This window comes from Diabrotica virgifera, chromosome 6 (assembly GCF_917563875.1).
Source record: "Diabrotica virgifera virgifera chromosome 6, PGI_DIABVI_V3a".
NCBI lineage: Eukaryota > Metazoa > Arthropoda > Insecta > Coleoptera > Chrysomelidae > Diabrotica > Diabrotica virgifera.
Window position 1 is genome coordinate 83,838,159 of NC_065448.1, and position 17,749 is coordinate 83,855,907.

The 17,749-nt window shown below is 32.5% G+C and overlaps 1 protein-coding gene across 1 annotated transcript in view; it reads left to right on the forward strand.

Annotated features, from left to right (window-relative positions):
* The window catches only part of LOC126886516 (uncharacterized), a 129,481-nt gene extending 121,556 nt beyond the window's left edge, over positions 1-7,925 (forward strand). The window contains exon 3 of the mRNA XM_050653497.1: positions 7,608-7,925. The gene's annotated coding sequence lies outside the window, so the exon portion shown is untranslated. The remainder of the gene's footprint in view (positions 1-7,607) is intronic.
* Positions 7,926-17,749: the final 9,824 nt, after the last annotated feature.

Below are 17,749 nucleotides of genomic sequence, written 5' to 3' on the forward strand. Positions count from 1 at the left end.
CCCTGGTGCTTTTCGATTTTTCATCTGTTTTAAGGCGTTCGTTATATCTTCCTCTTTAATTTCTGTTTGCTCATCCGATTCCAATCCTGGTTTTCCAGTTCTTCATGATTAGCTGTTTGATACAGGTTTTCTAGTTAAGTTGTCCATGTATTTGTATCAATATGTTTTACTTCTATCAATTCCTTCATCTCTGCTGTTTGACCTCTTATCATTTTCCACATTTCCTTTTGCATCCCGTATAAGTCGTGATCCATCTCTTTTGAAAATGCTTACCAATGTTCTGTTTTCTTCCTTCTTACTATTGAGTTTAACTCATTTCAAACTCTTTTAGATTCTTCACATATGTTTGTCTCGTTCTTTTGAATTTGTATTCTAGCTAGATTTTCTTTTTTCTTGGCATTTTATTTTTATTTCTTCACAGATCCATGGGGTGTTCTCCTTTTCTTTCGTATATGTTTACTTATCTTAAGTTCTCCAAGTGCGTCCGTTGCTGCCATTTTGATATTAGGTATCTCTAATCTTCCTTCAACTTTCTTCTATGTCTTCATCTGGTGTTATGTAGTTTTCGTTCAGTACTTTTTGCAGTCTTGTCTGGTATAGATCTCGTGTTGACAAGTCTTGTAGCTGTTCTACTTTTATTCTTGTCTCACATTCAATAGGGTCTTTTTTCCTGTTTTTTGTAGATGTATTCTGATTTTTCCAAGTACTAAGTTGTGATTACTTCCGATATTAGCTGCACTTAAACATCTTATGTCTAGTACTTGAGAATGATGGATGTTTCTGTTTGTCAATATACATATAATCAATATCGGATATGTGTGCTCTTGTATTTTGAATGTATATTTTTCTTGATCTTTGTGTCTGAAGAACGTATTGTTTATTCGAAATTCGTTCTGAGAGCAAAAGTTAATAGGTAGTTCCTAAAGAGTTTACAATAAATTATTCAGAATTGATTAACTTCTTGGGAATAAAACTGGATAATCGTCTATCTTGGTAAGACAATATACACTCACTCCGACTGTCAGCTCAAACGGGCTTAACTTAATGAAAAATATCTCTCATAAACAATGGGATGTCGACGTCCAGACTCTTATGACTGTTCACTGAAATTTGGGTTTCAACCTGAGATACAGTCGGAAAAATCAAAGAATACCCATGAACGAACATATAAAACACGCTGTATTTTCCTGTCAACATGTCGCAAAGAAAATTGCCCAGCGCAAGTACACGTAATAATAATTATTACATGTACCTGTGCTGGCCAATTTTTTGACACGGTGACAGGAAAATACAGCGTGTTTTATATGTTCGTTCATGGGTTCATTCTTTCATTCTTTCTACTGTACAATACGCTAAAGTGTTACGTTTGGCTTGTTCTCTTGTATGTAATGAAAGCATGGATAATAAAGACCAGCTCCACTAACAAACTTGAAGTCTTTGAAATAAGGTGCCTGCACCGAATGCTTAAAATATCATGGACATACTTAGGGACATATTGCGAGGAGAACGATATAGTTGTCGGCAACTGGAACTCGAAGGAAATATAGAGGGTAAGAGAGGTCTAGAAAAAGATGTCATGGCTGGGTAATATTCGCCAAATGATATTAATGAAATTACTCGTAATAGAATAATGTAATCGTGACTATCTAATATCTCACCTGACAATACAATGCACAGTGGACGCCTACGCAGAAATACACGGCACCTTTAAGAAGTTAATAATAAATAATTCAATACTTAGTCACTATTTTCCCCCTAACTCGGAAAATATCGACGGCACGAAAAAACTTGGAAGAAATTGTTGGAAATCGCGATTGCAACAATTCATGAGTCCTTACCCTTTTTCTCCCGAAGAGTTTAAAGTGCCCGAGCGGGTTACTAAGTCAATTTCATTTAAGTAAATACGTTTGCAATATCTCCAAACAAAATATACAATTATCAGAAGAGACTGTAATTAACGAAAATAACTACCTATTTTTTATCGAGATTATGAGACAAATAAGAAATGTACAATATCTAAAATCACCCAGTGAGTATTTTTCTCGTTAAATAAATTTTTTATTAAATAAATTATATTATTATATATATTATATAAAATTATTAAATAAACTTTATAATATTTAATGATTTGTTTCAAGAATTCAAATTAGAAGACAAATTACAACTACAAAATTATTCTTGCTAATTTAAAAACGAGTTTAGAAAGTAATACATAGGTACACTCCAATAATTATTTTAAAGATTGCCATTGTTATCGTTGAATGAGAACTCAAATTTAAAAGCATCAAAAGAATTAAATAATTTTTATTATAATCCGATCGACCCGACCGACCCCAAATTCCGATAACCAAAGCTACCTGAATACGTCTCATCGTTGTCTCAGGTAAATTCAATCTCGCACCTAGAAAGCTGCTAACGCCATCTATTTCTAAAACCACTGGTATCGTACATAAACGCTCATTTAGTTTCGTATCTTCCAGTAAATTTATCAGTCAACGATAATATTATATAAAACTGGTGATTTTTTCCTTCGCCATGCGACGGGGGATACAATCAATTGCCATGTACAGTCGCTGTACTCAATTTTTTCTGGCATCCTCTAATTTTATTTGACAACCTCAACTATAAGAAAGACTGGATTGATTTCGCTAATTTTGATTTTGAAATATTTTTAGAAGTCGTGTTCTCACCATAGGTATAAATAACACAATAGATTAGGCAAGGTCCGAAAAATAGCGTAACGCGGAGAAGTTCGGGTCGGTGGTCTATCTATCTCTCTTTACCGGCGCTTAGCTTTCTCTCTCTAGCATATGATGGCTGCCGCCTCTGTGTCACTCAAGGTTCATAGATAGTATGCAATAGGTCTGTTCCTTTGTTTTTTAGTGTTACACTTTTGAGTGTAAGTGTACGAAATTCTATGGACATTTGAGTGTAAAATGACAGCGGATGTGACAGCGGCTCATGACAGCGGACAGTATTAAACGAAAATTATCGGTGTGCCAATCAAGCAAAGGGATAAGGAACTTCCGAATATGGCCTAACTGGGGGCACATAACATAACATAACCTAATCCTAATATTTACATTTGTAAAGAATATCCTGTTTGTTTTTATTGTCGATTGTGCAGCGAAATTGTGTGCAGCAAATCAAATATAAAGTAGTTTATCGCCTACAGAACTGAATTAGTCCATAGCAGTTATCAGTTTTTCTTTCTTGGGAAGCTTATACATGTAACTTGTATTGTTGTAAATTGTGGGAGTAGGGTAGACAGGGAAAAGTCTTATTTTGTACTGTTCCCAAGGCTCCCCATGCAATACATTTAAATGAATTATCCAAACAAAGCTGGGGACAATGGATAAAAGCCACAAGAAGAACAGATATAAGGGAACTAAAATTAAAATATGAAAAGTAAACATTTTGTAAGTGGTAAGTTTAATGTAATTCAATTAATAAGGATTTTAAATGTCTACAATAATAATAAAGATGTGATAATTCAAGCTTAATTATTAGGAAAGCCAGCCATGTTTCACTTCCATGAAGCAGAGAAGGGAGGTATATAATATACTGTCCCTTTTGTCTTCTCACTAATTTCTCTTTTGCTAATGAAACCTGTAGTGAGGGAGTGATATAATCGTGATGTTTTAGCAATTCTGTTGTTCATTTTTTTTTGCATTTTTTGTCTATTATAGTTTATAAATATTCAAAATCATTCATATGTTCTACTAAATTTCCGTCTAGGTTTATATGGATTTCTCTCAGTGTCTTGGAAATAAGTAAAGTTTTAGTCTTTGCTAATTTTATTTTCATTCCTTTGTCTGCAAGTTCTCTCGTCTATAAATTTAGGTTGCTTTGTAAAGATTTCTCTGAACTTGGTATCAATGCAATGTCATCTGCAGATACACATTTACTCAGAGTTATACTTTTTAATCAATGGTAACCTAAATCTAATTTTCGGGACTCTACTGCATTTTTTTTATTGGTTCATTCATATATATAATATAATGAATAGCAGTGAGCTTAAAACTCCACCTTACTCCTTGTGTATTAGCAAATTTGTTTGATTCACAGTTTAATGATCGCACAATGTTCCAGTACATAAATTTTACTTGCATCAATTAGTTCTCCTCCAACATCGAACAGTTCAAGCCCTTTCCACATGTGATGTCCGGGTACCTTGTCAAAGGCTTTTTCCATTGTCTTATAGTAAAGATATGATCTTGGACACTGTGCCCGGTCAGAAACCTTTTTGTGCATCGTCTAGTTGATGTTCCACTTTCTTTCTCGGTCTCATCTCCAGTGTTCATTCATAAATCTTAGCCAGTACACTTAGCATGAAAATACCTCGATAATTTGAACATTACTTTTTTACCTCCCTTCTTTACCAGAAGAGCCATTACTGCTGTTGCCCAATCTTCTGGGATGCGTTTCTGTTTCCAAATTGTTATCAGTAATTTGTGTAAGTAGTGTAATGCAGATTCCCCCATATATTTCAACAATCGTGTTTTGATATTATCTATTCCTGCCACTTTACCATTTTTCATTTTTGCAATGGCTTCCGTTAATTCTTCCATTGTTATTTCATTACTCAACTCTTTGGAATATTTACTCCATCTATTAACTATATCTTGTGGTTGGGTAAGTGTTTCTCCATTTTATTTTTTTTTATTTGCACGACAGTACTACCTGATTTACCTCTCATTTTTTCAGACCTTAATAGAACAATTTTTGGTTTGTCCTACTACTGTCTTGCTCCATCTTTTCTCCAAATCTCTCCCACTGTTCCAATTTAGCTTTTTTAACTTTTTCTTTCACAAGCTTCCTTGCTTATTAACTGTTATTTTCTAGATAAGCTCTCCATGGTACTTTCTTTTCTTTCACAGCTATTTTTATCTCTTCGCTCCACCAACTAGTCCTTTTTTTTGACTACTTTTATTCAATAAAAATATTAAAATACTCTTGTGATAGTGAAGAGACAGTTTATGTTTCCTTTCGATCCAGAGGCGATACACAATCTCCAGACAGTTGTTTCTGCCTTACGGCGTCCCCAGTGGAGCTGCCTACACACCTCTGAATCAAAACGAAATCAAATTGTCTATTTAAGTGGAATTTCAAAAATAGTTATCTACTATTCTGCCCTGTTAAGAATAGAAGTCGTATCTGCAATTTTGAGTTTTCTTAGGTTATAACGCCAACACATTGATAGCCAAATACTCTACCTATATGTTAAGAATGAAAGGCATATCTGCTGTTTAAAAATAAGTTATTCCATTTTAAAATTTTGTCGGATCTGCATTCATACAGTTTATGTTAAGCCAATTTGTCGAATCTCCATTTGTTAACATTTTTAGTCGTATCTTCACAAGACGATTTGTAGTTACGACAAATTTGCTTAACAATTGTGTAGTTTCGACAAAATATTCTAACAATAGGAAGATATAACCTATATAATTATTCATAGTGTTCCCGCCTTTTTAGTTTCTTAACCTAAAATTTAACCGGTTGTAAGCGTTATTCGGCGTATCTGATTTTCTAGTATTAATCTTATTGTTATAGTGTTTTTAAGTGTGTTTACATTAAAGTTTATTAACTGAACCAGTAACAATGGACAGAAATAGCAGAGCATTTAAAATGCTGCATATTTTAAATAACCAACAAAGAGAGAAAATACATAGTTTACGACGACGTGTCGTGAAGAAGCCTAAACTTCAGCATGATAATGACCCCGATTTTATTTTGTCAGATTCAGACACGGAAGAAATTGAGGAACCGAAACTTCAGCATGATAATGACCCCGATTTTATTTTGTCAGATTCAGAGACGGAAGAAAGTGATCAACCGAAAATTCAGCATGATAATGACCCCAATTTTATTTTGTCAGATTCAGAGACGGAAGAAAGTGAGGAACCGAAACTTCAGCATGATAATGACCCCGATTTTATTTTGTCAGATTCAGAGACGGAAGAAATTGAGGAACCGAAATTAAACATAAAAGGTTAAAATAAAGTGAAGATTATTAGTGATATAACTTTGAGAGCTGCAAATGTTGTTCCTGAAGAATCTGATTCCAAAGGTGAAGAAGAAGATAAGGAAGACTGTCTCCATTTTATTCAAGACATCTTGGTAGATATATGTATCTGTTGAAAGGGCAGAAAACGACAATTTAACTAAAACAGGGGAAATCCGTAAACGAAAGAAATTTAAAGAGAGCCTAGCAATGAGAAAAAAAAAAGAAAATTAACAGCCACAATTGCTAAGCACCGTGTAAAACCATCTTGTATCTCTTGCAAGAGGAGATGTTCCGAAAAAATTACAGAAGCGAGACGAACAGAAATAAATGGAGAATTTTGGAAATTGCAAAAAGACGAACAGAAAAATTTTATTTTTAATAACGCTCTGAACAAGTAACCAAACGGAAAACCACAGCTAGTGTTGTATCTAGAAGGTCGAAAAGTTTTTTAAAGTAATTGTTATGGAATTAGCTGACTTTTTTGAATGACAAGATGGTACTTCTGCATATAAACTGAATAAAATTAATACCAGGCCATACCTAAATCAAATGGTTCAAGTAAATTTTTCTATAGGTAAATATACTTTTTCGTACAAAACCAGCTTCACCTCAGAGACAGAAAGTGAAGTAAACATTCTGAATGCAAAGATTGCAAAACGGAATGACAAAACCTTCACCCAATTCCATTCCTAGATGCATAACGGCTGAAAGAAAACAAGTAATTATATCCAAACTGTGTGAACACATGCCTAAAAGCAGACAAACGTTTTAGAATAATTTACCAACTTCAATGGAACCTGGAGCTTTACATGATTAAAAAAACTAATTATGACTTTATGTTATTTTGTTTATCTTAATAAACTATAACTTTGATTAAGATAAGACTTTTTACTTTACCTTATTTTTATGATTTGTTAGGATTAAATGTCGTATCTATCAAAAGTCTAATTTCAAATACTCTGAAAGAAAATTGCACGCACTCATTAAATTTGTACTCAAAAAATATATTGCGATGTTGTAACAAGATTTTTAATGAGTCATTACAGTTGATGGCAGTTAATCAAATCTAAAACATGGAATATCTCAAAATAGGGATTTTGTCAGTTACGACTTCTATTCTTAACAGGGCAGTATTAGGATGCTTCAGCGATATCTCTTAAAGAAAAGAGAAAAGTCCCAGATACAAAATTCACTATTAAAATAGTAAATAATTATTTAAATCTGAAACTTTTCTTATTGGAACCCCTTTCTGGTACATCCTTAATCTCTTTTTGACTTTTACAATTTCGGACTTTGAATTATCTTTCTGATCTTTTTTCTAGATTAATGAAAGCAGAATGTAACTGTATACTGCAGAGTCCTTTTCCCTTTCTTTATTCATCATCTCTTGTCTTATAAATTGTAAAAGTCAGAGATTAAGGATGTTACCAGAAAGAAGTTCCAATAAGAAAAGTGTCAGATATAAATAATTATTTACTATTTTTATTTTAATAGTGAATTTTATATCTGGGACTTTTCTTTATTCTTGTGATACTTTCCACATTTTTATGATTTTTTTATGGTACACAATGTAGAATTTTTATTTATGTCTTTGTTTTAGGAACAACCACCGGATATTTAAAAGGTATAAAAAGAAGAAACTGCTGGAATTTCAAAACAAATGTGTTTGACTAGTAAAGATTTGGATAAATAACAGGAGTTACTTTGGGCTATAGCTAAGTGCAGATTTATTTCCTTGTGGCTTCCTATGTTAATTCTTATTAATTATACACTTAAATATGTTTTTAGTCTCAGGAAGATTTTATATTTGATTATTTTTGAATAAACATTATTATTATTATTACCTTAATTTCCATTAAATAAATTAACTGTAATCAATAAAGTAATCGTTTAATTGTTAATAAATTATCAAGTATGATTCCCAAATATTTTATTTGTTTGACACCTTCTATGGGCTGATTGTGAGATTATAGTTAAGGTACCAAGGGTATTATAAGGATAATAACACTTGAGGTCAATGGTGTATATACCGAGGGCCTTTGGCCTGAGGGATATAAGTTGACTGAAAGCGATATTATCGTTAATACCCGTGGTGCCTTCAACATTTAATGTCCGACTAAATTATTTTTTATAGGCAAAAAATTGAAGGAATTTTGAATTAATTAGTTTTCAAATAAGTACATTTACCAGCAATAGTCGTAATGTAATTGTGGTAACCATAGTTTTACTTGGGTTGTTATTTGTCAACTTGACAGTATTTAACTAGTTATTTAAATTTAATACCCTAGGGCATAATTTTTCAAAATAATGCCCTAGAGCCTAGGGCATTATATCATACTTAACTGACTTCGAAATCATGTCATTATTTATCAAACTGACTTCAAAATTATGTCATTATTTGTCAAATAATATACCAGTCGGACATTAATATTATTACAGTAGAACCTCGATTATCTGTCAGGGCACCGGACCAAGGGTATGACGGATAATCGAAAAGACGGTTAACAGAACATTAAAAAAAAAAATTCATAGTACAACTCTCAAATTTCATTTGTATGGTTTGTTTGACAATATAAGAGGGATTTGTGTTCATACAATCGAATCAATTTAAAATATTCTGAAATTTGTGTTTATTTTACTGCTGCTTCATATTTGGCGACGGCTGAATTTCTTAATCGGCATAAGGCATAAGATCATGCAATCTACTTTATTGGCTTCTTCTTGTTGAGAATACCACTCGATGAATTATTACATATGCGATGCAGCTTCTCTAGATTATTTACGCAAATCTTTGTCAGTTACAATAGGTTCATCAATATAGCTACAGTCAAGCTTCCTTGTGTCCAAGCATCAATATAGCTACTGTGTCAGCTTCCGAATAGGTTTGGTCCGCCTTTGTTGCCATTTCAATGAGTTCTTTATCTGTCAGCAATGGATAGCCGTTTGTGTCCTCATCACAAATCAAATTACCTTTTTTTTTTATTTTTTTGCATTTAAATGATTGCTAATGTATAACTCAATACAACTTCTGTATGTACCCTGACAGTTAACAGAGGTGATGGTTAATGGAGAGACGGATAATCGAGGTTCCACTGTACATGATTTCGAAGTAAGTTATATTATAATGCCCTAGGGCGTTATTTTTCAATATTTATTTTGAAAAATAATGCCCTAGCTAGGGTATTAAATTCAAATAACTAGTTAAATACTGTCGAGTTGACACAATTACGTTACAACTGTTGCTGGTAAATGTACTTATTTAAAAACTAATTAATTCAAAATTCCTTAAATTTTTTTGCCTATAAAGAATAATTTAGTCAGACATTAAATGTTGAAGGCACCACGGGTATTAAAGATATACTACATTCGCTCTCGCGAGATTTTTTTTGAGACATTCGGAATAGGAAACGTACAACACAAAAATTCCTACCTCACACTATTAACTGCTAAAATCAACTCAAATTAACTTAATCTTTCATTAAAAAAAGAAGAATTATTAGAAATAGTGGGAGTGTCTACTAATCTCATAAAATTTTGTGAAGTTTATTTCTACAAAATATTTTTATTTTGTACAATAAATAATTTTCTCATTTGCTATCAATACATTATATTGGTTTAAATAAATAATTATTGATTGGCGTAAGGTTTATGTTATTTTTATGTCTGTTTACTATTAATAATATTGGATATGAGCAGGTGCGTTGGTTTTGTAGTAATTTCCAGTCACTTCTGACAACTGAATTTTTCAAAAACGAAATTACTAACGTCAGTGTCAAAAAAAATCTCGCGAGAGCGAATGTAGATAATATCGCTTTCAGTGAATGTTTATCCCTTTAGACCCTTTTGTTGAATACCCAGTAAAAATAAGCAACGGCAAATCTAGGGGATTTTTGTTATTGTATGATGTAGTTGGAAACAATGTTATATAAGTGTCAGATGTCAACTGTAAGAAAAAATAAGTGTCAAAGAAAAAATAAATGTTGATTTTGATGTTTAAGTTATTTGTAGAATTATTGAGTTTTCTTTTAAAATAAAACTGACTAGAAGTACTTCGGTGTTTAATTAACATCCACGCAATTCTGCAAAACATCAGGTTATGGCCCAGATCACTTGTTTCGTGAGTATTTCGCCAGTAAAAAAGTCAGTGTTGAAGAGCCTGTGTCGGTAGTTTGCCGCGGCCAACGAAAATAAAAAAAAGAAAAGCTGAAAAAAAGGTGAAAAAAAAAGCTCGAGTATATATACATAAAAAAAGAAAAACATAAATCCGAAAAATGGAAAATTCATCGGCTGCGTTGAAACTTAGTGGTGGTGACAACTGGGTAGCCTGGAAATTTCAAACAAGGGTAGTGCTAAAAAGCCGTGGTTATTATGACATAGTAATAGGAAAGTCTGTGAGACCGAGCACTACTGGAGATGACCAAAAGAAATGGGATGCTAGTGATTCAAAAGCACAAGAATTTATAGTAACCAGAATAGAGCAAGGCCCTATGACACACATTTTATCCTGTGAGACCTCGAAAGATATGTGGACAAAGTTGAAGTCTGTCTACGACAAAGAGTCAGAGGTGAGCATTCATTTAATGCAACAAAAGTTTTTTCTCTTGGAGTTTTCATCAGGTAAAAATGTTGCCTCATTCATATCACAGCTTGAAGAGATAAAAAATAAGCTAAAGCAAGCTGGTGAAGAGCTGTCCGATAAAATGATCATGACAAAAATACTTATGGCATTGCCAGAGGAATATAAGCATTTTCGATCCGCATGGGAATCCGTACCATCTGATAAACAAACCCTAGATGAACTTACATCAAGACTACTTATCGAAGAAGAAAGAAGTAAGTCAGCACAGGGCAGCACAGCATTGGCGATGAAAAGTGATACAAGCAGAGAATTTAAAGGGCAAAAGAAAACCAGATTAAAGTGCCATTTTTGTGGCAGAGGTGGCCATATTGCGAAAAATTGTTTTTTCAAGAAGAAAGAGAGAGATAATAATAGCCAGAAAGACATAAAAGTATGCAGTCAATGTAAAAGACGAGGACACAACTTACAAGAGTGTTGGTTTAATAAAAATAAAAATGAAAAACAACAGACAAGCAGAGAAGAAAATAAAATTGACAGTAATGCATTCATGGTATATACTGGGAGTAAGAAAAATAAAAATGAATGGTGCTTGGACACAGGAGCTAGCGAACATATGTGCTGGAATCAAGATCTGTTTGAAGAATTGATAGAGATAAGCTATAAAAAACAAGTAAAAGTCTGAAATGGAGAAAAATTACCAGTTAAAGGTATTGGAAAAATAACTCTATGGGCATTTAATGGTAAGAAATTTATAAAGTCAACCCTGTCAGATGTATTATTTGTGCCAGATTTACAATTTAATTTATTCTCAGCTGGATGTGCCTTAGATAAAGGTTATAAGATGTTTTCAAACAATGAAAAATGTGAATTTTATAATGACAAAGGAGAAATAAGAGCATTGGCAACACGGGATAACAAATTATACAAAATGTTATTCTCACAAGAACAAAACACTGAAACCTTTGCAAATATTTTAATTTCGGAACGCACCCCTAACGAAAACTTGTCTGACGGTCAAGTTCAAGAAAACAGCTGTTTAGTAGATGTATTTTTATCAGAGTGTAATTCTGCAAAAACAACAGAAAGTTTGAGAGTTTGGCACTGCAGACTAGCACATCAAAATACTACATATGTGAGAAACTTTTTAAGGCAAAATAACATTGATTTTATAGACGAAAAATTCGTGTGTGAACAGTGTTTAACAGGTAAACAACACAGAATACCATTCAAGTTAAGTGAATCAAGAGCAAGTGAGCCATTACAATTAGTGCATACAGACGTATGTGGCCCTATGGAAGAAGAGTCTTTAGGGGGAAATAGGTATTTCCTGTTGTTAAAGGATGACTATACAAATTATAGGTACGCGTATTTCATGAAAAATAAATCAGAAGTTAAGAAACACCTTAAAAATTTTATATCATTAGCCGAGAGAGAGACAGGCTGCAAGATGAAAAATTTACGATCAGATAACGGTTTAGAGTTTATGAACCAAGAAATAAAGGAGATGCTTGACTATCAAGGCATAAAACATCAGAGATCAGTAGTGTATACGCCTCAGCAGAACGGTAGGGCTGAGAGGGAAAATAGAACCCTAGTTGAATCAGCCCGAACTATGATACAAGGGCAAAAGTTGAATAAAAACTTGTGGGCAGAGGCCATACATACAGCAGTGTATGTTTTAAACCGAACAGGCCCTAGTAGCATAAAAAATGTGACACCTTATGAATTATGGTACAAAAAGAAAGTCAATAATATTTCTACACTCAAGAGTTTTGGTTCTAGAGTATCAGTGCATGTCCCAAAAGAGAAGAGATTAAAATGGGATGCAAAAAATATGTTTGGTTTCTTTATTGGCTACAGTGAGGATGTAAAAGGTTACAAAATATTTGTCCCAGACAAAAATAAAGTTGAAATTCATCGAGATGTCATATTTTTGCCCGAGAAAACCATAGAAATAAAAAATGGGGAGACAGACATGAATAAAAACATACAGATGATATGTGAGGAGATAAAGTCAGAAGAAGATGACAGTGAAGCAGAAGAACCTCAAAATAATAGAGAAGAAAGCAGTGAGAGTGACCTCGAAACTGATAGCAGTGTTGAAGATGTGAATGAAATAGAGCAGGAGCATGGATATGACCTGAGAAGACATATAAAAAGACCCTCAAGATATGATGATTATGTTCTGGATGATGACGAAATGAGTTTGTTGACTTTTAGTGATGATGAAGAACCCCAGACGTATGATGATGCAGTGGCCAGTAGTGAGTGTAAAAATTGGAAGAAAGCTATGCAATCAGAAATAAATGCGTTGCTAGAAAATGAAACATGGGAGTTTGTGCAAAGTAGTGATGGTCAAAAAGTCATTGAGTGCAAGTGGGTGTTCAAGAAAAAGAAAAATGAAAATGGTAAAGTAGTGAAATATAAAGCTCGTGTGGTAGCTAGAGGTTTTCAACAAATTGGTATGTTTTTTAATGATATTTATAGTCCAGTAGCAAAATTACCATCAATAAGGATTTTCTTAGCCATGTGTAATACTTTTGATATGAAAATTCATCAAGTAGATGTTTGTAGTGCATTTCTAAATGGGGATATTAAAGAAAATGTTTTTATATCACTCCCAAAGGGATTTAAAGAAAAAGAGGGCACTATTTGCAAATTAAGAAAATCCTTATATGGTTTGAAAAGTTCACCTAAAAATTGGAATGACAAATTTCATAATTTGATGCAAAATTTGAGTTTTTCAAGATCTGAATATGAATATTGTCTTTATATTAAAGTAAATGAAAAAGGTAGGATATACATTTTGCTGTATGTTGATGATTTGCTGTTGGCAGGTACAAATGATCAAGAAGTTGAGAAAATAAAATACATTTTAAACAAAAACTTCAAAATGAACGACTTAGGTCAAATAAAACATTTTTTGGGTATGTGCATAACTCAAAATTTGTCTGAAGGCAAAATAAAAATTAATCAAACTGTTTACTTAAAAAATGTTTTGAAGAAATTTGACATGTCAAGCTGCAAACCATCAACAACACCAATGGATAATAATTTTCACCACGATTTTCTCAAACGAAAAAAATCTGAGAGCATAGAGATAGAAAAGAAATGTAGAGTTGCTATAGGATGTTTGATGTATGCAATGTTATGCTCAAGACCAGATTTGTGTATAGCTATAGGTATATTAAGCAGGTATCAAACATGTGCAAGTAACGATTTGTGGGTAGCAATAAAAAGAGTATTGAGATATATTCAAAGCACAGTTACTATGAGTTTGATATACTATAAACATAAATATAAACAGGAAAATTTGATAGTAGGGTACTCAGATTCAGATTGGGCAGGTGACCGTACTGATAGAAAATCTACATCAGGATATGTATTCAAAGTTTTTAATTGCACGGTGTCATGGGCATCACGGAAACAGTCTACAGTCAGTTTGTCCTCTACTGAAGCTGAATATGTTGCACTAAGTGTATGTGTGAGTGAAGCATGTTGGCTAAGATACTTAATGTATGATTTAAAAATAAAACCTGATTATGTAGCGGTTCTAATTCATGCAGACAATCAAAGCGCTATAAGGGTTAGTAGAAATCCGGAATTTCATAAGAGACTAAAACATGTTGATATTAGATTTCATTTTGTACGAGATAAAATTAAGGAAAATATTGTTGTATTAAAATATCTTAATACAAGTGACCAACAGGCTGACATATGTACAAAACCATTAGGTTTAACTTTGTTTAAAAAATTTAGAGAGTTGCTAGGTTTAGAATAAAAAATTAATTTAGATCTAGGAGATTTACCGTTGAGGGGGGGTGTTGAATACCCAGTAAAAATAAGCAACGGCAAATCTAGGGGATTTTTGTTATTGTATGATGTAGTTGGAAACAATGTTATATAAGTGTCAGATGTCAACTGTAAGAAAAAATAAGTGTCAAAGAAAAAATAAATGTTGATTTTGATGTTTAAGTTATTTGTAGAATTATTGAGTTTTCTTTTAAAATAAAACTGACTAGAAGTACTTCGGTGTTTAATTAACATCCACGCAATTCTGCAAAACATCACCTTTTAACCCTTAAGATTGCTATCTAAAAAAAATACCAAGAAACTTTACAGAATCAACGATACTGATCTGGCTGTTATTAACACATTCACACTTTAGATGTAGACACATCTTATGGAGTAAGTGGCTTCATATGCAGTTGTGTCTGTGAATGTGTTAAGAGGTAAAGATTGACGAGCTCCTGTATTGGATAATGCTACTGTTTTATGTTAAAAAAAGGTAAATTAGAATCGGACCAGGTTTTTATCGTGAGTAGATCAGAAGGTATAGTAGCAATATTTGAGTTGCTCCAAGTAATACTGGTATCATCAGCAAAAAGAAAATTTTTTCCATTAATTTTTAAACTAGGGATGTCATTAATAAACGTAAGGAAAAGTAGAGGACCTGATACTGAACCTTGTGGTTTGTAGAGGACCCCACATACAATATTTTGGAGACTAGAGTCTGTATTATTTGCTCTAACCAGTTGTTTCCAACTATCCAAGTAAGATTGAAACCAATTCAAAGAAATTCTTCGAATTCCATAGAAATTTAGTTATTTTTATCAAAATTTCATGATTTACACAATCAAAAGCTTTGGCATAGTCACAAAAAACAGTGGCAGTGTGAAGATTATTGCTCAGTGCTTGATAAACCTCATGTAGTACAGAAAACATGGCATCAGCAGTACATTTATTATTTAAAAAGCCGAACTTCTGTAATAAAATGTTGTTTTTAACAAGAAAGGACATAAGTCATGCTTTTATGAGTCTCTCAATAATTTTGGAGTACCGGTAGTAATGCAATAGGTATATACTTGCAGGAATTAGATTTTTCACCACCCTTATGAAGAGGAATAATGATAGCTGTCTTTAGGTACTCTGGAAATTTACCTTTCTCAAAAGAATCATTAATTGGCGAGATGAGGACACAAGGATCTACAGATCGAGCGAGTCTCGTAAATTGCACGGCTTCGAGCCACGCGTCACACAACCATATTTGCGTACTTGTGTTTTGGGTTGTGTGGTCGTGCTCTGGTCGATTGGAGTTATAATTTACCAAATTTAAATATAATCGTTTCTACTGATTCATAATATGTATACTATAATATATTGAAGTTTTTAAATATTGCTAATATTATTAAAGTTTTTAACATTGTATTTTAATATACTTTGTTTTATTAATAATAATATTACCTAAGTATTGCACCTTGTTCAAAAAAAGTTCAAGATAAATACCGCGGTTTTTTCATATGAAAATGCAAAGAAAAAATATACAATTTGCAGAGTATGTAAATGCTTGTTTTTTGATAAAACAATACAAATTGTATGTAGGTAGGTAGAGTAGCAAAGCATTGAGTAGTTATAGCAAAAGTAGCTACGCCATCTGAGACACAATAAGGATGAAATTAGTTTTATATTTTCTTTTCTCATGGAGCATGCATGATGGAGAGTTTTTTAAAATACGTAACAAAGCATGTTGTTTTGTTATCTATGTTGCAAATATGTTGTTTTTTTTTCAAATTACAAAATATGTTGTTTTCAATACAAGTACCTAATTGTTGTTATTATTTACTGAGCATTTAGAATTTTGACTAACGCTCGATTTCATAATAAAGTTAAAGTGTGTGTTACCTTAAAAAAAGCAATTGTCACAGTTAAAGAAAACTTTAAATTTAAAGTCCACTTTAACTTTATTAATATAAAATCGAGCGTAAGAAATTTTATAAACTTTGGAAAATAGCATTTCAAAAAAAGTACTGTAAGTATGCTGTATTTTTAATTTTTTCTCAAAAAATAAAACAAAACTCATTTTAAAACATATATTAAATTATAAACACAACACTAAATAAATAATTTTTCTCAACGGTTAAAAACCACACTTAAAAGTTTTAGAAATTCACACCCCAGAATCAAGTTACTCAAATTTTCAAACACCTCACCTGACACAGTGTCTCAAGTACAATTGCACGAAGCTGTTGATGTTATATTTTTACTCACATTAACAAAGTATTCATTTAGATTTCCAGGGTCTGAAAGGAAAAATGTTTAAGCTGGGTGAATTTTATTTCGAAGATCATTTATTATGGACTAAGTTTCTTTTGCAACACTTTTAGAGCTTCTCAGACAATTTTGATAGTACGATTTTTTAGCTGATTTTATAAGTTTTAAATAGGTTTTCCTATACTTGCTGATATATTCAGTGACAGAGCCATTGGAAAGTAAATTTCTTGATGTAGAGTAGTGAACGCATATTCATGGCTGATATGCGGATACCGGATACCTTTAGTAGTCCAGGGCCCAGGATTTGCGATGTTTTGGCTTAATTGTAATTAAAGGAAATGCTTTGTTGAACTTAATGACATAAAAGCATATTAAAAAAATCACTGAAAAGTGATAATTTTAAAATTACAGGAAAGTGCCACTCGGAGGTTAAGCAAAATTAAATTAAAACTTGTAGCTACTTTAGTTTTTTCAATTTATAAATCTAGTTTAAATTAAACTAAAAAGAAATATATCTTTTTTGTAAACAAACACATTTAACGGCTAAACAGCTGGCTCCGGTTGGATGATACTGCGCAGGACGAGTGTAATATCCACCACCGTCTCGGAGGTAGGTGTAGAAAAGTGTTAAGTCCACTTTACATCAACAATAAATTGACAAAGTTATTCAAGGCCAAATTTGACGTGTTAAAGCACACTTTGACATCTAAGTTTGTTCGTTATAAACTTCACGTGAAGAAAAAGAAAAATTGTTCTATTTTTTCATTTATTTGGCGTGAATTCAGTGTCACCAACCTGTGTCCATTTGGCGGGAAGTGGAAGTAGAGCTTTTTGTTTATTATTATTTGTTGAGGTTGAGTCTTTCATGTTCATGACAACCTAAAAATTTTGATTGGAAAATGCATATAAGATAAGGGGGTGGGAAAATGGAAATTAGTGGCTTTTTTTGCAGTTCTGTCTGTTAGTTTTGCGTTTTGCTCTGGCTGGGTCTCTTTTGTTTAAACAATTATGTAAGTATTATAAAAACGTTTTCAATTTTCTGTATTCTTTAGGAAACGAATTATTTATGCATATTATTACCTGTAAATAGTAGTACCTATTTCATTTGATTT